The 25,720-nt window shown below is 40.6% G+C and overlaps 1 protein-coding gene across 4 annotated transcripts in view; it reads right to left on the reverse strand.

Moving 5' to 3' along the window:
* Positions 1-25,720, reverse strand: part of nlgn1 (neuroligin 1) — a 265,168-nt gene that overhangs the window by 181,160 nt on the left and 58,288 nt on the right. The gene's annotated exons all lie outside the window — the stretch shown is intronic.

A 25,720-nucleotide genomic window follows, 5' to 3' on the forward strand; every position in this document is an offset into this window, starting at 1 on the left:
TGCTGGGAAGGAAAGCCTACATCATTTTAATCAAAGCAGGTACTGAAATATGGACACAATTATTTTTATCATTGTTGTTTGTCATTGCACTTTTTACTTTGACTCTTCCTATGCCAACATGAACAAAGACAGAAAGACATACAGTTACAGTCTTGTCCACATGGATTAATGTACAGTATACATGAAATATTTAGATTTAATCATTATTTAATATTGAAATATAAAAACGTTATACAAACCCAAAGTATGCATTTCCGGTCTTAATCTAAACTGAGGTAAATTCACCTAGCGCACATGTCAGTGTTATATTTGTGTTGATTTTCAATTCTTCAAGCACTGTGGTTTTCTTGCTGTGGCTGCAAAAATTATTGAACCTAAGACGGCTTTAATTGCATTTAAGAAGCTGGTGGATAAGTTTGACATGGGAAGTGGTCAGCTGCCTCATTATTAAACCTAACCTACTGATTTCAATGCAAGTTTGCTGTTGCCAACATTGAAAGACAGAAAAAATATAGCGTTTTACAAAAGAACAACACACATACACGCATAGATGCACAGGCATGCTACATTAGAGATCTGAAAACATGCAGTCTTGGAGAAAGCAGTGTGCATGATAGCAGGGGGGAATGACAAAGGAGGACAAAATTGCATACTGACATTGTGCATAAGCCTACAAACACACACACACACACACACACACACACACACACACACACACACACACACACACACAATCATGTCTCCATAACTTCAGAGGACACCAATTATTTCCTCGAGGAAGTCCCTAACCTCACCTGCCCTAACCTAAAAACAGGTCTTTACCAATACAGTCTAAAGTCTAAAGACATAAATGATTTACAACATGGGGACGGAAGACAAGTGTCCATGATATAATTGTAAGCAGATTCAAGTCCCCACATAAACACATTCATACAAACACAGCAACGACATCCACACGTGAGCTGTCATGGGGCTTTAAATAGGCATCTGCTGATGAGGAAATGATGCCTCCAGTTCTTTCCACCCTTCACTAGTGCCACCATGCCAAATAGCCAGAAGTTTAACGCAAACAATTCCATTTGACTTTGCATAACTCATACAACAGTGAGCTTCAACATGACAAAAGTCAAACGCCTCTTCCTGTGAGTGTGGTTAATGTTGAGAAATGACAATTTCAAGCAATTGTGTTGGTTTGAACATATGCGTTCGTGGAATACACAGCGAGGGATGAATCCCTACAAATGTTTATAATGCTTCTCGCCAGTAGCTCATGATGATGACTCATAATTCCACCATCATTCAAAATCCTGGTGGATTATTTTAAGGGCAACCATCTCTCCCCGGCGACTCTAAAGAAGAAGCCAAAGTGCCGCGTATCAGTCTTTCCTACAGCGTTCTCCCAGCTCTCTTTTGTGAATTTGACAAGTAATTTGATAAGCGAGAGCTGAATCGTGCTTTCTATGTGCTGAATAAGCAACAGGGCACGAGAATCGCTGCTTTCAAAATGTGAGACGTCAAAGAAACACAGCGCGTCTGCTGTCTAGGGATGTGTTACCTGTTTATAGAGTACAATGCGTAGAGAGATCACTGTCAAAGCAACACATAACAGTCAAGGGGGATCATGTTAGCCTGTTAGCATTCACTGAGCCGAAATACAGAGGGCTGTCTGTTAATACTGCAACAAACAGCTCATGATAAGGAAAGACCCTTTTTATCTGTTCATCATTAAGGTTGACTACCTTGATCAGCAAAAAACTCTCTGGTCCAGAATCTAAAGCTCCTAATGAAACTGAATTATAGGGTGAATATGGATTACATGATGCTGTACTAGATTGAACAGAATATTTCAAATCAATCTTAATCATGCATCCATAAAAGCATGGGGCCTTGGTTTACAGGGGAAATCTGAATATTTGCTACAGTTGCTAAATATATATATATATATATTTATATATCAGTTCTTTGTTATAAAAAGATTTGTTACAATGTTAAAGACACATTTCATGTTTAAACCAAACACTTTTCTTCATTTCTGTTTTCACAAGAAATTTATACAATTTGAATTTCTTGTTATAATGTATCTTGGTAGTGAGAAACACGGAAAGGAACATCGTGTGCCATAGTTAGGTGATGGTCAACCACATCAGAATCTAATTGTCTTTGCAAATAAAATTATACTCTGTAATACTGTAATGTCTACATACTGGATAACTTTTGAGGATTTTGACCTTGTGGTCAAATCTTTATTGATAAAAAGAAAACACTCAAAAGTAAAGATATGTGCACTGCATGCATATTTAAAGAGTACGTATACTCACAGTCTCTCACACTATACTGTATTTAAAACTTAATTAACGCGGAAAAAATCACACAAGTCACTCTCCAGGGGTCTTTAGGGGAAATTATTTCTTCCTAAGGTCATTGGAAAAAACAACAGCCCATCCACTTTTTTCCAAAGGTTCCTAAGCTACAAAGATCTTTAAGCGTTTAAGCAACGAAATTAAACGACTTTGATCAACAAACTAGTCTTTATTTTAGTCTTTATTAATAACTTTATTTTTAAAACGCTGTTAATCCCTCGTCGAACGAAAAGGCCTACAAAGAGATACAAGAGCAAAAAGAACATAAAAACGAAAAATGAAAAAGTGAGCTTGAGCAACCTGAGAACCTGTGAGAATAAAGGAATCAAAGAGAATGTGATTGATGCTGCTGCTCTCTGGACTGCACATGTGCTGCTATTACAGTGGCATGTTGTTTGACCGAGGGTTAGTGGAGATCAGAACAGACAAGACAGCTGCGTGACAGCTCCTATCTCACACACACACACACACACACAAGCATGCACACACTACCACACTCAATTATGAAAACACACACATACAGAGAGAGAGAGACATCATTCAGAAATCAGGTGTCAATTCCAAACCACCCAGTGACAAGCAGGCCTTGACGATGACCTGAACTCCTCTGCCTGTCACTGTGACAACATGTGTGTGCCGCGCGGGCCCCCACGCTGGTGAGGTCTCAGCTGGTGCCAGCTCTGATAAGTACTTACTTTCTTCTTATCTGAATCTCTATCCCTCATCACTGTATCTTTACATTTCATCATTTCTGCCTTACACTCTAATAATAATCTGCTCTGTCTCTCTTGCTCCGGTTTTTGGCTGGACTGTGACAGCAGGGGTCATTAAGTCACATCTCAGTCACTAAGTCATTTTTGTTCCGTCGTCTGACAACAGAGACATAACTGGAACAAAGGAGAGTGCATACCTCGGCAAAAGGCCAAACTCACTTGATCCAATTATTATTTGGATCTGCATCAAACTGCATAAACCCACAGCTATCGGTTCCACAAGGAAAATGTGGAAAAACGTAATGTTAAACAATGGTAATCTATAGCAGAAATTTTTGGTAGCAGGTAAAGACTTGAAAATTCCGCTGTGTTAAAATACCTCAGTATATATGTGAGCACAGTGAGCAGGAGAAAGACTAAAACTCAAATACGATCCACTGTTATAAGATCTTAACACTGGGTCCACTTTACAAGATTCAGTTGGCATTCAAGGAAAATGAAATAGCCAATAAGAGGAGCTTACGTTAAGATAATTTATAATTACGTTTCATCTGTCATTTCAAGTTTTGAAAATTACAAATTTTTGAATTTGGAGGGAAATCTGCTCATTGGAATTTTAGGTTTTAAATATGGAGCTATAACCTGAACAGTTTTGAATATCTGCAGATTGAAGAAGGAGAAATTCAATTAATAAATCTAATCTTCCATTTTCATGCAGAGGGGAGGGAACAGGAGTTGGCATCATTTGGCAACAAGTGTAATGTGGTCTCAGCTGGTGTGTTACAGGCCACCAGCTGTTACTGGTGTGTCAGGTCATTGCAGATAAGGCAGCAAAGTATCAAAATTAATGTCACATTTTATAAGATCCACCTGTACAATGTATTGCCACACAATACTGCAGAGTATAAGAAACTGTCATTTTAATGTAGTCCAGTACAATAACACCATTAACTATGACCTCAGTGATAAACCTTACTGTATAATTTCATTAACACATCATGCAGAGTGAATATCAACTGAGCGTTATAGGCAGTATTAAAGAATGGCTGTATCATAATCTATTAGACTTTAGCTATGTATCTTATAAAGTGGACACTAAGATGATATTGAAAGGAATCTTTTTTAGATTTGACCAACATTGTACACACCACAGGGATTTCTGTGATCAGCAAATTAAGCAGCATTGCTACAACAATATTAGATGCCAGGTTATAAATGAACAGTTAAGCCGGATTCTCTAAACTACCAATTATATTTACATATATTATAAAATAAGAAAATTTCATATAAGAACGACTCTGTGCCCACAGCAATGGTAAGTACTGTGCATTCGTTTATATGAGATTTTCATGATGATTACCAGCGGACTTTGTGTTCTCAACCGAAGACGTTTGGTTATGTTGGATTTAGAACCTGCCAGCTGATCTTTCTTGTGGCATCAAATTTAATTTTAATGAAGCAGCCATGTTCCCAGATCTCTGCAATTAACTTGTGAGTATGTTATTAACAAGAATAATGATATCCACAACGATATCCAAGTTGTATGACACATAATTTCCCTTTCATGTCTAAAAGAACCATAAATGTACAAAAATAGCACTTTTTGATTTCTAATTGACATTGTCTGTCTTATTTGTGTGCAGGTGCTGATTTGATCTCTCCAACTCTTGCATCTAATCTCATACCTCCCTCTCTTCACCATCAGCATTGACTGGAGACTGATGAAGAGGAGTTTCACTCGTTCAGACACACTGCATCAATCCAATGATTCAAAACACCAGCGGGGGAAGCAAGAATAATACACACACAGCCCTCTGGCTTCTCCCCCCTCTTCTGGATGAGGTAATTATTGCAATGAGGGTCCTTGCATCGATCGCACATTCAGCACAAGAGCTATCCAAACATACGTATTGCTCTCTTTATGCATCAGTAATGCCCGCACCAGCATAGAAACAGAGCAGTTTAATCAATCACCAATGGACATTAAAATAGGGGATCTAACAGAGCGCACGGCTCAATGAGCCAAATAGGTAATCTACTACTGACCTTGGAAAAAAATCCCTACAGGCTGTAAACTATAAATACAGAATCCAATCCCCAAGGTAAAACTGGGAGTCTAATGCACTTCAGCAAACGCTCCGATGACAGAAATCACCAGAGACTTTGAGTAGAGTCCTGCGAGAACTGGAACTGTGCTTTATGATAAGTGGTTGTGTGTGATGTAAAAAAACTCGACAACTACAAGATATGAGTGAGATATTGACACATGAGTACAGATTCTCCTACTGTTGGTGTATCTGTGGATTTAAAGCTAGTAGAAAAGATGCCCCATGTACTCTTTGTTCACAGTCACTTTTCAGTCCAAGGAGCATTGATTTGGAGGTTGGAGGTTTGAATTAAGGAGGCCCCAGACCTTTATAAGTGAGAAGAAGAATAGCTCTATTCTACTGAATAATAATACTGTAGTTACTGTCTGTGCAGGTCTCGCTAGTGTGCACCTTGTGTGCACCTTGATGTGACCTCCTGGATGTCCGCTTTGTCTTCCTCCCCGCCGTACTCTGAAGAGGGAGGTGACGTCTTGGATTTCCAGACAGGTGGTCCTGGGTGGAGCGCTGTCACATGACCAGTGCTGCCACACTCCATACATTGGACTTCAGCTGGGCAGTTCCTGGCGAGATGATCTGTGGATGAGCAGCAGCGGAAGCATACATGGTTTTCCTTTAAAACCTGTTTGCGTTCCTCTAGACTCTTCTCTCTAAAGCTTCTGCATTTCCTTAAAGGATGTGGTTTTTTATGCAGGGGACAATGTTTGTTTGGATCTGCTGATTTGTCATCTCTGAACTCAGATCTTTCTGATGGTGAAACTTGTGTCTTGTGCACATATACAGGCATTCTCACAGGTCTGTCCCATTTATTCTTTCTCTCCATGGAGACTGGCGTGAATAGATTAAAGCTGGGATCAGTGCGAGTTTTTGCTTCTGTGTGAACAAAGTCAACCAATACAGCGAAAGGTGGGAAACTGACACGATGATCACGTTTGTACTTCGAACCAAAAGACATCCACTTTTCCTGAATGTTGTGTGGGAGTTTTTCGATGATTGGATTTACCCCCCTGGAGGTGTCCAAGTAAAGCAGGCCTGGGAGGGAGCCGTCTCTCTTTGCGGCTTCCAGCTCTAACAGCAGGTCTGCCAGTTCTCTGAGTCTCTGTGGTTCTCTCGTTGTAAACTTGGGGAAGTTTTCCAGCTTGTTGAAGAGGGCTTGTTCAATAGCTTCTGGTGATCCGTAGATTTCCTCAAGTCTCTCCCACGCCATTAACAGTCCAGCATTTGGGTTTCTGATGTTGACTGCTTTGATTCTTCTTGCATGTTCTGCTGACTCTTTACCCAGATATTTGTATAGCAGGTCGAGCTCTTCACCAGAAGATAAGTCTAAACCAGCAATAGCAGTCAGAAAAGATGCTTTCCACGCCCAATAGTTCATCGGTTGATCATCAAATTTGGTGAGGCCTGAGGTTACTAGGTTGCTACGTGCAAGATATTTTGCCAGGTCCATAGTTGTTTGGGGCTGATTATAACTGGATCCGCAAGAGGTTCTCTGCTCAGGAAGTGGGGAATGATCATCGATGTTCTGTTGTGGTGGTGATCCACGATCCTGAGGGCCCTGAGATGTTTGATGAGCCGTGGTGTAGGCAGGAGCAGCAGGTTGTGATCTGGAAAAACCTTTGTATGGGGAATGCAGTGTTGGCTTAACATCATCATCTTCATTGTTTAATTGTGGTTTGCTTTGATGAGGGGCAACAATGTCATTTATTTTCATAGGTAATTCACCTGTGCTTGTGCCAGTTTGCCATTCAACATAATCAGCAGTGCGCTGGTATTTCGTTTCTTGAGACACTGGACCAGGGCCTCTGCTGGGCACATTAACATCAAGTTCTAATAAACTAGCTTGCAACGTGTTTGCTTCAGCTATGGCAGCATCTCTTTCTTTTTCTTCCTTTAATGCATCCAGAGTAGCTTGAATGCGTGCTTGCTCAACTTTCAGCTCGATTTCCCTCTTGGAGTGTGCTGCTCTGGCTTGAGCACCGTCAGCTTTTGCTCTGGCCATGGCCACTGCTAAACTTGCCTTGGAGCTGGATGATGCACGTGATGCGTGCGTGCACACGGAGCTTGCCGCTGCGCTCACTTGACTTGCGTTGTCCATGTTGTCCGTTATGTTGAAAGTGTGTTGATATGACTGTATGAGATGAGGAGGGTAAGCTGGCGTGATGGGTGACGTGAAGGCTGTCCACTTCCCCCGTGTTAGCCACTTAGCTCCGTGTTAGCCACCTGGCTCCGTGTTAGCCACGTGGCTCCGTCTTAGCCGTTTGGATCCGTGTTAGCCGCTAGCTCCGTGTTAGCCGTTTGGAACCGTGTTAGCCGCTAGCTCCGTGTTAGCCGTTTGGATCCGTGTTAGCCGCTAGCTCCGTGTTAGCCGTTTGGAACCGTGTCGTGGCTCCCGAAGCTGGATGGCCTGGTCTCCGTAGCGTGTTAGCCACTTAGCTTCGTGGCGTGGCTCCCGAAGCTGGATGTCGTCCTTCCCGTACCGGCTGTGATGCCGTCTTTTTACTGTGCAGGTCTCGCTAGCGCGGGGGCTAGCTATCCAGCCAGCTTAAACACATAAAAGAAGTCCACGGTGGGTATTTTCATGAACTTTAATGAATTTTGTAAAAAGACGATGCGTTAACCGCAGGAGGGTGACACAACTTGAGTGGAGCTGCCGTCTGTAAACAACACATACAGGTAAATTGCGTCACTTCCGGGGGAATCCCTCACTGACCCCCGGCTCAACATACATCTGAACTGCCCCAAGGGGGCACTGTTGCTTAGCTACACATAGCAGACATTTGTGGGACAGAACACTGTCAATGAATGTCCTCAGAGACACTGTGCTGTAGTCCCACTCTATTACAGGCCCAAGTTCCATCCAAAATCTCAAGGAAACACCCTGGAAATGTAATGGTTTTGTGAAGCAGTCCGACTTTACTGTCACTGAAAAATGACAGCAGAGGTTTTGTGTTTAATTAAAATGACACAAGCTACAGTATGTTTACTATTTACTGCAAGCAACTTTTCAGTTTTGGCTCATGACTCATCTCTCAGTAGCAAAGGCAGAAGTAGTGAAGTAGTGGAAGAGATGTTGAGTAAGTAAGTGTTGTAACATCTCAAGGCCAGAGAGCCGGCTCATAGGAAGTGGAGCCTGGACACTGATCGGGGCAAACAAATCTCTTGAAAGCATGAATTGCATTGTTCGCCATTGATACACAGAAACAGTGGCGGGAGTCATTTTGTAAAGAATGACAAGAGGGACGGAGAGCAACGTTCAAGATCCCACTGATCTCTGTGTAAAGTGCTTGCTCGATTGTCTGTTTACAAGATACAATGCAAGAGAGAAAATGTGTGGGGGAGGAAGGTTTCAGAGGCTGTTCAAGTGCCTAGCGAGCATAGCACTGCCTCAGGGGGGAGGTGTGGGTGGATAGTAAGTAAACCATTGGTTCTTTTAAACCAGGGCCAGAATCTTCCCCTAACCTAACCAAGTGGAAACTTAAATCAAAACATTATTTCTTATAGGAAGTCTTACATGAAGAAAACTGATTTGAGAAATTAAAGCGATGAAAATAATTCCAGATACATTTGATTTTCCAAATCGTCAGGCTGCTTGTAAGCATGAATGCATGAATAAGGGTGTAAATTAATATCTGGTTTCCGATCCATAATAGATTGTTCAACAATTATGTACGTGTGAAGATGACTTATCTCCCTGGCACCCACAGACTTAAAGATAATTTGGTGATATCACAGTGACGTCTGGGCCATGCATGCTTATGACTGGCTCTGGATGGCTGCGTCTCGGCTCTGCTCGGTGTGGTGATTGTCTGTTGTTCACCCAGGCGAGATGCATGTCTAAAGCAGAGCTGCAATGTGAGGTTTCTGGTGTAATTACTGCATTCCATCAAATAAAACACGTTCCACAGCGCACGCCGCTTATGCAGCTAGTGTGCTCCAGGTGTTACCCGGAATATTTCCCTCTGTTATGAAGAAGAGCAAATCTAGTTCATAAAACTTTGCACAGTTGTGTCAAAGTCAAACTAGCGTCCCTTATTCAAACGTTCATTCTTACAAGATGATTTGGAACATCACATGTATCTGGAATTCCAGTCATCACTTTAATATCTCAAATCAGTTAGCTTCAGGTAAGACTTGCTATAAGAAATTAAGGATGTTCAGGATAATGTTTTGATTTAAGTTGGCTAGGTTAGGGGAAGATTCTGGCCCTAGTTTAAAAGAACCAATGGTTTACTTACAATCCACCCTGAGGCAGTGCTCTGCTCGCTAGGCTGACTTAGTAAAGTTAGTTAGTTAATTAAAAAAACTGCATTTTATGAGAGATAAAAGGCCCCAATTTCACTACCTTATCAACCTTATTGTTAATAAAATCAAAATTGTTTTCGAGTTCTGCTCTGCAATCTGATTACAGACGGACAGTGTGTGGTGGCTGCCTTGTTGAACTGCTGCGACCCTGCTGCTGCCAGCCTTGTTTATCTAAATTGAGTTTGCCCTGGATAATGACCATCAATAATAATCATCATCCATCATAGACAAGTGGAAAAGTTGAAAAGGTGAGGAGCTGTAACCACAGTCGTGTGATTTTAGTTTGGTCTCGTTCAGAGCAAGGGAGTCAGAGACTAGGGGACGCTGGAAAATTTGTCCGTCTTGATTTAATCCTCCTGGTGGGATGTCAACCTGAATATCAGGAGATCTTTTCCTTGTCTATCTTAGAAAAGAACTGTTCACGTCTCATGTAAAGAAAAATGTGAGACGCCAAAACTCCAGATGTCGTTTGTCACTCATCACCAGTTTGTTTCGGTAGTGGCTGCCAAACACAAACTAACAAACAAATGAGAAAAAAAGCCCTCACTAGCCGAACAGTGTTAAAGATGAAAGAGTTCGCAAAGTGACAGGCTCCATTAAGAGTCAATATCCCATGTCATGAAACCATAAATACAGAGTTCCAAAACAAAAAAACACGATCAGTAACACTTTTTTTCTGAAGTGATCCAAAATAAACACAAACAACGACTGGCCTGTGCCGCCTGAGCTGAAAACCTGCAGAGACATGATGCGTTTGAGAACTAAAAGCTTTCATGCTCGCTCTGATGTCCCTCTTACATTGTCTCGTTCCCACACTACATTTCCTGTTCTTTCTTGCTGCTTCCTTTTGCCTCCCTTTTTCATCTTCTCACACTTTCCTATCCTTCTCCTCCCCTCCACATGTACTTATATGTTTATTCTTGCCTTCCTCTGCAGTTTTGTATGTCTATACCGCTGGCTGATGAGACGAACACCCACACTGTCAAGTGTCAGTGAATCAATTCAAAGCTGGGAAAGACCTGCAAAGGGAGAACGAGAGCGAATATGTGGGGCTCGTGTCAAAACAAGCAAGAACGCAGAGAAGTTGAAGAGAAAGAATGATAAAAGATATTGCTTGAGCTTTCTTTTTAAATTTTGAGTTTCTGACTTGTGCAAAAGCAGGTCTCATAATAGCAGGATATTGGTCTAATGTCCTTCAGAGCAAGATGCATGTGTTTCTCATAGGATGCAGAGGGTGCAACAATTTTACTGTTATAACTTCAAGGGCAATTCTACATCCACTATGATTAAAGCTATAGGGCAACTCTACATCCACTATGATTAAAGCTATTTCCAACAGTAAGGGTGTTTCATCTCTGTGTTAGGTCCATTGACTCATATGAAATCACAGCATGGGGGCAGCACATTGACACAGAGCTCAGCACTGATGACTCACAGCACTACGGGTCCTGGGTTTGGGGCCTTTATGTGTGCATGTTCTCTCTGTGCCTTGTCAGCCCTGTAATTTGCTGATCAACTGTCCGGGGTGTGTGTCCCCCCCCCCCCCCCCCCCCCCCCCCCCCCCCACTGCCCTTGAATTATATATGGATGGAACTTAACCATGAAAAAGAATGAGCCTAAAATTATCTGTTGTAGTCTTGCCATCCACCATTATGCATTGCTTGTGATGGCATGTGGGTCGTGATATTTGAGTTGTTCAGATGAAGTCAGATGAAGCGTTGGCTTGATCTTTTCCCAAATCCCTTCAGTGGGGATGGCAGGGGAAAAACACATTTGCACTACGTAGTATTCTCATTATTAAGTGGCACTGCTAACACAGCTCTCTGCCATACCTGTCATGTTCATGTGAAGATTTATACAGATTTTGCTGAGATGCAAAAATAAGACTTTGGACAACATGGTAAGTTTCTAATTTGTAGAAATGACAAAATAAAACACTGCTTTGGCTAATTGATCCAAAACAGCTTTGCAGTTTGCTGCAACAGTTACTTGGATTTTCAGTCTGCTGCTTACCATCTGATTAAAAGACAAGTGATCTTGGAGGCCTCCACTGCTCGAGACAACTATGAGATCAAAATCTCCAAAATGCAGGATTTACCAATTAAAAGAATATGTGTCCAGTTGATGAATTGCAGGGTTAACATCTTGGACAACTTAGCCTGAGGGGAAAATAAAGCAACAAAGAAGTGAGGTTTGTAATGAGTACACTGCTGGGAGGAATTCTGAGGATTTTTTTTTAATCTTTGTTTTCCTTTTTGTAAACTAACTCGTTTTGACCAACATTGTCAGCTAATAGGCCAGGGGACAGTGCATTTATCATGGAGTCAAGCTGTTTTGAAGCAAGCCTCCTGTCCTCATGCAGTGAGACTTGTCAGCTCGGCTCTGTGTTCACCCACTGCTCTGTGAAATATGGCATGACAGGAACTGCAGAGGTTTTAAACCCGAGTTTGTGACCCTACTTACACGAGAAAGAAATATGGATTTTTGACTTCAGGCTTTGAGGCAAGACTCAGCAGAAAATATATTTGTATAATACAGCATAAGGAATGGATGCAGTGTTGAAATGTGCTGGGTTTAAGGGTAATCTGAAGCTTTAACAACATGTAGCCTATACAGTATGACTAGCACTATATAACTACAGACCATGTAATATTTTATTTCGTATTAGTTTTTTATAGATTACTAGTGTGCTGCAGGTTTTAGTTTCCCTTTCATTGTATTGTGTCATGTCACATTTTGGTCTGGATCATTTACAACTTTTCTGTATTTATCGTGTTTCATGTGGTTCCAGATGTTTAACCGATTCTTTGACCTGTTTTTGCCATGACTGTCACCCACAAGTACATGTTATGATTTACATGACAATTTAAAGTAAAAAATGGTATTTTCTCTACTATGTAAGTAATTATAACAAATTTTCTCTGAACACAAATTAAAAAATATGAAAAATATTTAGTTTTGAGACTAAATGCTAAATATACTGGATGGTTTGAAGGCTGCCTGAACACAAAAGCCCACATGTTTTTCTCTTAAACCAATCTCTTTCAATTTATCTTTCCTATATCTGTAATTTTGCAGTGACAACGTTATGGAAGGTGAAATCAAATGAGGTTTTGTACACACACACACATACACACACACACACACACTGAGCTGCCACAACCGCCTTAAGACACATTTTTGTGAAAAATCAGCATCTTCCAAAATGCTTGTCCCCCGTTGTGTGTACATGATGTAAAGGAGATCTTAAAAAGGAAGCCTTGGGCTTCATGGTGACAAAACAAATTAGTGTAAAAGCCACATACATGCAGGGAATGAATCCCAGCTCATTTTATGCAGTCAAAGCTTTGTCTCTTGTCTTTTTCGTCAGTCTCTAGCATCTTACACCACAGGAAAATGTGGTAAAACATTTAGAGAGGGCAGACCACCTGACTCTCAATTTAAGTAACCAAAGATATGCCTTTTAAGAGGAAAAACAACTCACTTTAATAATTCAGAAATAAATTCGTTTTATTGCACATATTTAAGCCAAATATATATTTTTTTTTTTATACAATAAAAAAAACATCTAGTGCTTCCTCAAGGTTACCTGCAGGAGGTGAAGTCTGTGAAACATGGAGTCCTGGGTTTATCTTGTTTTAGCACTTAATAAACAGTGAGTTGCAAAGAACACAACAGTTAAGAACAATATGTTGTGTACATAAATATTATACTATATTAAAATGTATTATTTCTTTACTATTTCTATCCTATGGTTGTTTTTATTAATGATTAAGTGCTAGAAAGGATTCAAGTTGCAATAACAAATTGTGCCTGGTTCCTAGATGAAAAGCGAGTGTATGAGTTTCGGTGTGACTCAGTTTGTTGTGAGATTCTGTGTTACATTCTAATACATTCTAATACATTCTAATTGAATATGGGTTGCAATAATTCAATACTATGAATTATGTTGACATATGACATTTAGAATATTTTAATTTGGAGACATGGCCCTCATCTTCTCTGCACACATGTACTAATGTTTTTAAATTCAGTGTAGAGCATATATGTACCATGTGTAAATTTATGTCAGTGCAACTCTGTGACAAACAGAAATAGAACTGGGGCCTTCATGCATATTAAATGCCACTGAATGTCAAAATCATAGTTGAAATATAATTATGTGTGTGTGTGGGAATGTGTGTTCATGTGTACATGTAAGGCCCAAGTACTACTCATTTTCTGGTGACATTTTCTGCTAACAAGGACAAAATGAATTAGCAAAATATGATTACTATCAAAATTATATTAGATAGAAAGGTTAGAGAAGGATAAGGTTTAGATTAAGGTTAAGGTTAGAGCTAGGGTTTGGCAAGTAGGAATATAGAAAAGGTTTGAGTATCTCTCCAGTAAATGAATGCAAGTCAATGTTATGTCATCTGAAGTTATGGAGAGACGTTTGTGGGCGTGTGTGTGTGCGTTTGTGATGTCACTGTGTACGTGTTTGATTGGAGAGGGTCTCCAGGGGTTGTACTGTATGTGTTATGGACTGGGGGGCAATGAAGACTTTGACGGTGAGGAGCTCATTAGCCACAAGATAGGTCTACAGTATGGTGGGGAAAGACGTGCTGAATTATTAACACAACCAGATCATAAACTACAATGAGTCAAGCCAAACTGACCCTAAGCACAATTCCCTCCGTACGTTACAGGACCAGAGACACATCCATGTGAAATTGCTCACATCTAATTTGATTCGATCTACTGTATGCTACAAAACTGTTTTGCTCGAAACGTCTTGGTGACATAGTTGCCGTCTGCATCATCAAGATATTAATGAACTGAAATAAAAACAATCAAGTAAATACAATTGTTGATTTGATTAATAGGATTTTTTTTTTTCTTTACAATAATCTAAGGTAATGCAGTCAGCATATAAACATACATGTGTCTCTCGACAAGAAATTACAGAGGTAGGGAATTGAAGGTTACAATTCACAGCAGCTTCACGGTGAGTGACCTGAACGAGATGGAGAAGGTGACGGGCAGTGGACCCTGGGAAGGGTTATTGGGCATAAGAGTCTGGAATTAAAGCTGAACAGTCAACAGGGCTAAACTATGCTACCTCTGCACACAAAATCAGATAAAGATAAGTTAATATGTATTATAATTTGCACACACACACACACACACACACACACTTTGAGTGAAGAAATCAGCTATCCAAAATGTCCTCTGAGAATCCTTCCCTGATCCAACCAACTTCAAGTCGAGCCTCATCTCTAAAATTTGTCTTATGTAGAAAAGGTCAAGTGTGTCTAATTAGCTCTGTGAGGTTGATGTGACTCTAGCTCAGCAACATGACTCCATGGCGCTAATTGCCACTGGCAAATGAAGAGATGCCATATTGACAACTGGAGAGCTAAGGAGACGTGCCGCTATTGGCAACACAGTCGCCCGTCTTTGCGCAGAGCTCGCTACCTTCTCCAGTTATTGACTGAGAATGTTCCTTATCCCTCAATCCTCCTGCTTATACATCATTACCAGCAGTGATCAATCACTGATTATTAAATGAAATGTCCTTTAAGGCAGAGGGGTATTTCCATACTGGGCAAGGGGCCAGGAAGCGATGATGGATGCGGCGGCAGCAACAGCATGGAGACAGAAGCCAGGCTAAGTCAGGCCACAGTGTCATTTCATATGCAGCCACCAACTGTGAAGCTAAGGATCTTTTTTCTCTTATAAAAAAAACAAACGTCAAGAAGTTTTCTTGACTTGACAGGCAGCAGCGTGTGAGCTGGGGGAACGCAGGCGCCGACACACAAAGGCAGCATCTTCCACCATACATTCATGTACAGTCACAAACCCATTTCCTTCCTAATCTCTCATATTATTTTCTCACTAACCCCTACTTGTTCTTTTCTCTAATCCAACCCTCATCCAGACATTTAACAGAATCAGTGCAGTTACGGCTCTAAACCCGCCTGTTTTTTTTGGCCTGTGTGACCTGTGTTCACAGAACTTCAAAATATAGAATCAGTGGTCATGGATATTGTCACCAACACGTCTGTTGTGATGAACGGGCTGATGGCGTGCGTGATCGACAACGTTACGTCGATGAATCACCACCGCCAGTGCTACAGAGTCCTGTTTGCCTGTTTATTCATAGTTCATTAATTTTGATCCACACTACCTAGGGCTAGGCCATTAAGTATATATATTAACTCAAGATATACGAGACATAGACAGACCGTTTGGTGTTTGGACTGGTGTTAAATCTTTGATTTGTAATAAACGTATGTGGCAAATGGAACATTTGCCACATGCCCTTCCATCACTGTATCCCACTTTTGTGGCTGAAAATGTTGTCTGCTCCTGATATTTATTTCCATCTTTGTTGCCTTTTGTGTTTGGGCCGCTTTTATGTTTGCATTGACTTTTTCAAACAAACCAGGAGCGCTAGCTATGAAGGCAGATGGACAGGCAGGCGAATCCCGCCTTGGACTTCTTCATTATGCCGAATGTCTGCAACATATCACTGAATGCATTCATTCCCTTCTCTGGTGGTCACAAAGAAACTGTTTTGGGCATTATCACCTGTTCCTTGACCACATTAAATCGACTGTGTTTAAATAGTGACTCCCAGATAGAGAGAAGACTAGGAAAAGGCATTTACGGTTATATTATGGGGATATGTAGTTTATACACATATCCCTTTGTATTTGGTTTCTGCTGAAATAGATTCAATCAGACACAACTCTAGTCAACTTGCTTCTCACGTTGTGATGCGTCAACAGGAATCCCAGCATTCCAGTGGGGAAGCACATACATACTGTATGTCATCATTTACTGCATATCCCCATTGTTAACAGTTGATCTTGAATCCTGTCGCTTTCTTTTCACACAGCAAATAAACTGCACAAGTTCAGCTGAGAGGGAGGGTTTGGAATCCGTAGCACAGTTTGAATGACAGCTTTCCCAACACCTGAAATGAACCAAACCAAATGGGCCAAAGCAGCAGTCACTTGAACCGCACCAGATGGTTCAGGTGTTACTGTGTAGAGGCATACATTCTACTGTTGGGATCTGTTAGGTATCTGAATGGACAACAATGGCTGTTGTGATTTCTTGGATGAGGTAAGTCTCTCCTGTGTTGCTTTATGTCTTATGTCTTATGGGTTGAAAAGTATATTACAATACAGTTGTCATGACTACTGTTACCTGAAGCAATGCAATGCTTGAAACATTGGGGGGAAAAGAACTTGAGGACTGTTGAAGAAAAGTAAGAAATTGGTTGAGCAAAGGTGAGGCAAAAGAGATGAGAGGCATCGAATGTGGCTTGTTCACAGCGGGCTGGTGGATAAAAAAACAGATACCACACTGTCGAGGTTAACATCTGAGCAGTCTTCAATCAAACAGCCCAGTGAGGGGTCCGCACTCACACTTCGGCAATTGCATAGCATGATCTATAAATGCTCCATCATTTTTTTATTTTTTTAAACCAATAAATAATGATTCTTTTCTGCATGCCAGCAGGTGAGTTTCATCTGTCTGTTGAAATGCTTAACTGACGACTGATGGTATTTCCACTTCCTCTTACATAACGCAATATCATTTATTAATCATTACTAAGACTTATACTTGTGTATTCCTTTTGCGTGTTCAAATAGAATGCTTCCCTCCTCTCTGCTGCTGTGGTTTCTGTGTCAGAATGTGCAGAACGGATTCAGGGGGATTAGTGTTGGGACTGAATTCGTCCAAAACGCTGACATTTAAACACTCCCTCCTCCCTTTGCTCACTTTATTTCTTTCCCGAGCCTATCTGCCTCTTCACTCCATATCTCCTTCGATTGAGTCATTGGCACTGTGTGTTTGTCTTTCCCCAGACTCCCGTCGATCGGATTCCTCGTCAATAAGTTTTTTCATGTTTTCTTTTTTTTTTATGACGATGACAAGTTCCCAGAAACTGTTCAAGAAGGGGGGGGGGGTCTGGGTGCATGTGTCCAATGTTCAGCTTCTGAAACGCACCAAACATGAAAGGAAACAGTGATGTATGTCGTTACACTCCAGACAGGCTCATAAGCGCTTTTCATCTGACTCCCTTATCGCTGGAGGAAAATGACTTGTCAGTGCTTCTCAAAAGTGTCTGGTTTTGGGCACAAATACAACAAGGTGTGGGAACAACTGGAGATAAAGTTTAGAAGTCTACTTCATTAAGGTAATGGAACCTTCACAAACCAATCATGGTCATTAAAGATCAACCATGTTAATGTCCAATATTTTGTTAAACCTCTTTGGATAATATCCGCTCTATAACTCTAAAATCAGGGTTTGATTGGTCACATATCTGTATCGAAGCTTGGCCTTCGATAGCCTTGTATTTTATCCCCTTGTGAATGAAGATGATCATGACAATTGAAAAAACTCTGTCTGATAAAGGTTTTTGTCCATTTACTATTACCAATTTGAGAATTTAAATATGTGTAATACTTCAGGTAACTGCTCCGTAACAGGCACGCGGCAGACACATTCCTTTGTGAACAACAGAATCAGTCCCCATGTGCTGCACACACCTGACATCGAGGGCCACAGACCACGATGCAAGTTTAAGATGATTCAAGCTGGATATCTACTTCAAGAGAGAGAGAGAGAGAGAGAGAGAGAGAGAGAGAGAGAGAGAGAGAGAGAGAGAGAGAGAGAGAGAGAGAGAGAGAGAGAGAGAGAGAGAGAGAGAGAGAGAGAGAGAGAGAGAGAGAAGTTGGCATCTGGTGATAGCCACGGAGCTAAATCTCTGAGGTAAAACTTGAAGGCTGCAGATATAAGAACGTTTTTCAAAAAGAAAGGGGATGAAGGCAGCAAGATGCAGGTGAGGTTAGAGGAGGTGGAAGACGAGTTATCTCCTGTTGCTGGAGCAGCAGATGGGTCAGGGAGTGAGAACAAGCTCACATTGGTGAAGCAGAGGCCATTCTGGCTCAGTGATTCTCGGATGTTTTTGTCAAAAGGCAAACCATTCATGAATCAAGTATTTCCATTTCACAACTTTACATGTGATTATAGCTGCTGTGAACCATCATCAATTGACTATAATATATTATGTATAATAATGGACATTTAGACCCTTTGAGATGAAATAGTGCATTCATTGGTCGCTTTTGTGTAATCTGTTACTGGACGATGTGTAGTCAATATTGTTGACTCTATGTACAAAATAAATGACAGCTAATTATCACATCAAATAATGTGTTATTTGGTTGGATTCAGGTGCCAGTTGCATCATCTTGCTGAAAAGTATAGGAGCAAGGAGAAGAACAGGAGGAGAGAGCAGAGATAAAGAGGAGTGTGACAGACAGTCACAAAAAGATAGAGGTGAAGTGATGAAGAGGAGAGTCAGAGTAAGACTCACAGAACACAGTTCGTCACTGTTCAAAAGGAGCCTTCATCACCCAACAGAGGCAGAAGCTATGGGACCAGAGTTGGTCAATTTTCAGCTTTACTCCTGCTGCTGAGAATAAATATGACAACAAAGTCAGTGAGAACTCAGATTGCTCTTGTTTTGTTTTCCGCTGTGAAAAACCGACACAACTGAACAGGACCTGTGTGACTCATGTTGTACATTCATTTTTCTCTGATATAGCAGGGGTAAATCTGTGGATTTATGTGCTCAGACTGATGTTTCAAGATCCTTACACACCACCTATATATGAGAATTTACCAAAATGTACACATTACAATTTCTTCACTCAAGTTAAAACATGTAAAATGTATCTGAAGTCAGCAATTTAACCTGAGGAAATTATTTAAATCGAATGGCATTTTTGCTGCAGTAGTCAGGACTGCACTATATACCTCCAATGGTGAGTTTGTTAAGTGTATGTGTGTGTTTAAAAGGTACCTCCCTTGTCTATTAGCGTACATGTGGAATTCAACCACATGTATTTAAGGCAGTGCGCGTGTGAAAACCTTTGCTTGTCTTTGTGGGTTTTTTTCGAGTCTGCCCATGTGTGCGCATGTGTAAAACAAACTCCATGCCAATCAGCCTCAGCTTGATCTCTGCTCCTCTGGGAGTTCTCTCCAGTTGATGTAAAAAGGGAGGGGAGCGCCAGAGAGACAGCAGCCCAGAGCAGGGCCCCCTCGCTGGGGGAGAGGCGCGTTCAAAGGGCTCGCTTGGCCCCGACGGGACCAGCAAACAGTGCTCATTTGCCACTGCAATTCTATTTTCACATCATTTCAATTTCAAAGAGCCTTCTGGCTCCATTAGCATTTGGCTCAGATAAAAGAAGCGTTGGTGAAGGAAGGGTGGGAAAAAAATGAGGCGGAGGAGAATTTACTGCATGTGCTGCTTTTACTATACATTTTTTCCCTTTTTGGCCACCATGAGGAAGTTGGACTGTATATTTTAGTGTCTGCTAGTTAGTAAATTTTACTGTTCATCTACCACATTATTTATATTATCAATGTTAATCAGCAGACACATTCACACGTCTGCTAATTTACTGTTACTTCTTATTCCAATTTTTTTTAGAAAATAGACTATTTGGGTGAAGCCTACAAAGGTGGAGAGGCTATAAGATATAAAAAATGCTTACAGCTCGAAACATCCTCCGTCCTAAATGTGTTAGGAAATGGCTTAAAGGATATGTGCAAGTTTTCTCCTAATGTGGTTTCCTATTGAAAGCAGGTGTTGGTGATGGTCCCTTGTTAAGAGCTTCAGCTTCGCACCAACCTTCACCTGAATCCTCCGGAGGATTTGTTCCTGTTGTTAACACCACTGAGCAGGTCATGTCTGAAAACGGCTAGAGAGTGATGAGAGGATTGGACCAAACCGGGGCTAGCTGAGTTAACATGCCACCTCCAGAGACACAAGCGGTCAACCTCATAGCTTCTGAGGTTAGCACATCAAAACACATCGACTTGGTAGCACAAGAACAGGAGGTGCAAAAAATGCCAATTCGTGTCTGGGGTTTAAGAATCGTTTGGAACAAGTCAATATAGTACAAATACAACAGCACCCTGTACTACACCCTCCAACAATGATCATGAACTTCTACCATATCCTATGATGTCAATGATCAATGATGCTATATTTGCCAACTTTGTGTCATCACCTGTGTATTTTTCCTGTTTCCGTCTGCCCTCCCCTCACTGCTCCTCTACCCCCCCCCCCCCCCCCCTCACTGCCCCATGTTTGATGCCAATGCTACAAATCACACATATAGCTTTTCATCAATATTTCATCTATCCATTCCAGACTAGGAGCTACCGAGCTCTCTCTAAATAAGCACTGTTTGTGGGGGTGGAGGTGGGATGTGTGTGGGGGGTTGGGGCGATGAAAACTTTGCAAGTAATTTGCCTTAATACAACAGAAACATAAGGTTAGAGCCAGTGTTTGAAAACATGAGTCCAGAGGAAATTTTTAAACTACAAAGCTTTTGGTCTCAAATCCTTCATGAGCAATTATCGTGACAATATCCAAATCATGATGTATTGTTTTTCTAGGATATACCACCCACTGGAACATATATGTTATAATCATCAGCTGGAAACAGTCCTGTGTTTGAGTGAGTTTTGTCATCCTCTAAAATCTTCATGAACTGCTATTAATGACTAGCTCTGCCAACTCTACTTGCATGGAACATGGTCAGAATTTGTTGGTTTACAAACAAGACAGTGTACAATAAACATACTATACCAGTTATAGCACAGTGCTAATTTCCACCTGTCGTTCCTGGGCATAAATACAATTTATATAACAATAATAAATCTCCCCTTCTACTTCAGTTATGGTGTTTCATAATGCCCTGGAAAGTAGGTTTTATCTTAGAATTTGTGTATAAAGATTAGGTAATTATTTAAAAAACATGAGGGGTCACAGCAAAAAATACAAAACCATTTACCATTTACAGCAACATTTCACCGAATTTGGGCTCTTCATTTGAAGTTTTGCTCAATGTACCAACTCCCATGTTAGACTATTAGACTTTGACTATTACATACACCAGGACTCAATAAGATTTAATTGGCAGACAGAAAATTGAATTATCCCAGTGAACAAACTGGCCCGCAGCAGCCAGGCAGTGTTAAACGAAACAACAAAGATAAAATATAACAGGATGTTCAAATAAGGCGCATGGCTGCTTCAATGACATATTCAACTGACAGGCACAATAATTGGACATTTTAAGTGACTGGAAGTTGTGAGTAAAAATGTTCAGTCGTGACATTAAAAAGCAAAGAAGAAAGATTTGCACCACCTCATACCACATCATACATCAATGACATGGTATTTCAATTAAGACACATTGCTGTTTGCTCTTATTTTTCCACACCCTTATCTTTGCAATTAATGGATTCTATTTCGATTCTATTTCTCTGGTAAAAAGAGTACAAAGTGCTTTGTTGTTTTGTTTGATTTACCATGCCCTAACATCCCTTGTTGGGGGCTAAAATTTTAAACTTACTTCCCGACAGCAGAAGCAGGAGACATTACCAAAGCAAAGCAGGAAACACCCTGGAGGAACATTTTGCATCCTTTTTTTCCTCGCACTTGCTCTGTGTATTTTTAAAACAGGAAGGGTTAGGAGAGTGGAGGGGAGGAAGGATGATAATGAGGCAGACAGAAATGTAGAGGAGGTAGCTTCAGAGGCCATATAGTGAAAATAGAGGGAGATATTTTCATGCTATGACGAAAAAACAAGAAGCATAAAGGACCAACAATAGAACTGGGTGTTGTTTTAAGCTTAGCTGCTTTTATTATCTACGCTGCCGCAGTTTGCAGGATTGAATGCTTATTTGCCATTCTCCGCTGTGCTCGTAGTTCAGTCGAGTGAATGCTCCTCGTTTGTTCTTTGATATTTGTGTTACAGCAGGAGATATGCAGTTAGAATTTGTCTGTCTAGCAGCTTCAAAGATCTGCAAGACGTGTGCTCTCGAAAGAGATTGACAAACCATTGTTTTTAATAGAGTTTTCAACAACACCGATTATCATTGCTGAGATAAACTGATGATACTTATTCATTATATTATCCCTCATGAAACTTAAGTTAGATTTAACTTGAACAGTAATGACTTCTGCATCTGTGCCTCCAGACTTATGTCCCTTAAAGTTTTTCGTGTCCTTATGATCACCTGTTTGGAAAATTATCTCAGTTGCATTCCAAGGAATGACATGTTTATATCCACGTCAGTTTGACTCCACTGAATTCTGACTAATGCGGTCTTATTCCATTAAAGAGTACAAGATATTTTTGTATGATAAAATGGTCACTGTCTTATCATGGCTCTGGGTAATGACAGACTGCATGCTGCTCCCCGACCAATCGATCATCTTTTACAACAGGCATGACGTCACTGAAAAGGACGTGCTCCAGACAGACTTCTTCGGACTCTTTTTTTTGTTGATCTCTTGTAAAATGATCAAATTTTGGACAGGGGTGTTGTTGCCACAGCTTGACAAACAATTCCTCTGAGGCTCGGAATGACACCAACAACATCATTCCTTTTTTTGTTTCACCACGTTTACATTTGAGGTTTCTGAACCCACCCGACACCCTACGTCTTCCGTGTCAGGTTATAACTGAGCTGATGTCGTGGAATCTGACCCTTGCATAATACATCAGATCCGCAATAAATGCAACAAAAATCATTATGTTTAGAGGTGTTGATTCAACTTCCTGGTCATTTTGAATAATGACTTGAATCACGATTGACTGATATGTGTTTCTTATATTCAGTCCTTCCCACTTTGGACAATTATAATTTTTGAAGTAAGCCATCCTAAAGAAAAAATCCCAAAAGCTTTACCATTACAAATCATTTATTTATTGGTTGAGAGAGAGAGTGCTAGATATTTTTTTTTTACTTTTTGCCTGCAATGGACAGCTGTTAACATTAATACAGACAGACACATCGCAGCATCAAACTCGGGCAGATGCCATTACATATATTCAGGCAGAAGTTTCCACAGACAGCTGAGGGGTGTGGAAGAGAAACACAGATCTGACAGACAATAAACCTGAATATTTCAACAAATGTGTCAATCCACTACAGACCTTCCTCTGACCCCACAATTTGGATTAGAAATAGTAAAGCCTCCTTAAAGTAGGATTCAATTTTAGTTGACTGCCACACTACTAAAAACATATCCTCACATGACCTAAGGTAACAGGAGAGATAAGCAAAGTTAGTAAAAACATTTACGTGAGTGGACATAGTTTTGTTTTTCGACGCCTTTAATTATAAGCTGCATTAATTGGTGTTGTCACTTCTTATCTGCTCGCACTAGGGGACATGTTGTAAAGACACTTCATCTCATGTAACTTGCTCAATGCCAAGACTTTGTTCAGAACACGAAGTCCCACACCCAATTAGTCCTTAGTTAAGCATGAAGCACCTGTGAAATGGATCTAAGTGTTCGCAAAATTCCGCTTATTATTCAGTTGGTAATTTTAGTGTGGTGCCATAATTCCTCTGTGAAATTATAGGCGCACGGGCTGAATGACAAATCTACCTCATCAATCTTCAGACACGCAGCAGAGGCTTAGTAGCAAAGCACTATCTCCTCAACAATCCACAGATAGAACAGCGTGTGTCAAGGAACCAGATACATTTTAGTCAAAGCTGCTGTGCTGTGATTTCTAGCTAATGTTAAATACATTTATCTACCTCCGTGCCAAGTACTTTTTTTCCCCACAAGAAATGAATACATGTCTCTGAGGAGACAGCATTTAGACTATCGTGATACACTAATCCCCTTTGGAAACCGTTCTAATGAACTTCCCTTAGGTATTTGAGCAGCTCCCTCAAGCTCAGAGTCAAAAAGGTTATATATACACACTCCTCCCAAACCACATTAGTTAAGTATCTGCCACTAAGTAACGATAAAAAGATATCAACAAATGGACCATACAAATATTTCATATCAGAGGTAGACCACACAAAATGGATCTGATGGTCAAATATCACCAGCATCTAATCCAGTTTCCTTCTTCCTGGCTGCCGCTGGCTTTCCTCCCTGTGACTAATGATCAGTGCTTGCGGTTTGGGTAGAAATGCTACAGTGCAGCCTGAGGCCCATGCAGTCAATGTCCTCTGTTTGCATATCAGTCAATAGCGTCAGCAGTAAGGCTTGGCTAATTGATCACCTCCTCCTTTTAAACTGCTCCGTGGCTCAATGAGCACAGCCACTTAAAGCCACAATCCCAAATCCATCAAATAGCACTTTAAAAAATATTAGCTGCTTTAAAGTTACTGACTACTTTGTTAGGAGCTCCAACTAGTGGTGTAATCCTCTGCATTGCTCCTACTGATTATGGCTTTTTCACTAATTACAAAATCAGTTAAGACACTGAAGGCACATTTAATTTTATAAATCAAGACTTTAATGTGTGAAAAATATGTGATGTTAATAGAACAAAAGAAATCCTTACTCAAGGTCAATCAGAAAAGTTATTCTTGGTGAAGAGGGAGTAGAATATGATTAAAGTATAAATTCTGAAAGCAAAAAATTGAATGTGGCCCTGGGCGTCATTAATGTTTTCTTTGTACCCTCACCTTGAGTCTGAATATCTAAAAAAAAACAGAGTTATCATATTTAGAACTGTTTTCACATTTCAAATATCGCATAAAATAAATATACTGCATGTATTCTAAATTAAATCTAGTAAAATGCCAAACGCCACAACCATTTCAAGTCATTTCAAAGAGGATTTATATATACGTTTATATCAGCAAAATCGAATGACAAAGAAACTCCACTAATGATGGACTCATCCCATCACCAATTTATTCCTCCAATCGCCCAGCCCTAGCTTGTAGTCAGCTGGGAAATCAGGGACATAGACATAAATTGTGGCGTAATGGTCGGGCGTTAAGGAGGCTACAGCCAATTGAAAAGCAGACTGGTTCTTAAAAGGTTGCCAAGTTGAACCAGCTCTGTTCCAGTACAAGCAGCAGCCCAACATTACCACTTGGTTCACCTTGGTGTAAAAGGGATATCTCTCGCTCGCTCCCTCCGGCACACAGACACGCCCACATTGTCATCAATCAAATCTGTAAATTCACACTGGCTAGAAACAACATAATTTGGTCTTCAAAAAGTGGAAATGATAGTGGATAATATTTATTTGAGTGAGGAAGTTAGAACCAATCAAAAGTGTCAGGAGACAGATTAAAGATGCATTTAAAAGACAGGTGTGAACAGACAGACTTAACGCTGATCAGATCTCTTAGGGTGGATGTTAAAACCAGGTCTGGAAAGGACCTG

Source organism: Limanda limanda, chromosome 9 (genome assembly GCF_963576545.1).
Source record: "Limanda limanda chromosome 9, fLimLim1.1, whole genome shotgun sequence".
Classification (NCBI taxonomy): domain Eukaryota; kingdom Metazoa; phylum Chordata; class Actinopteri; order Pleuronectiformes; family Pleuronectidae; genus Limanda; species Limanda limanda.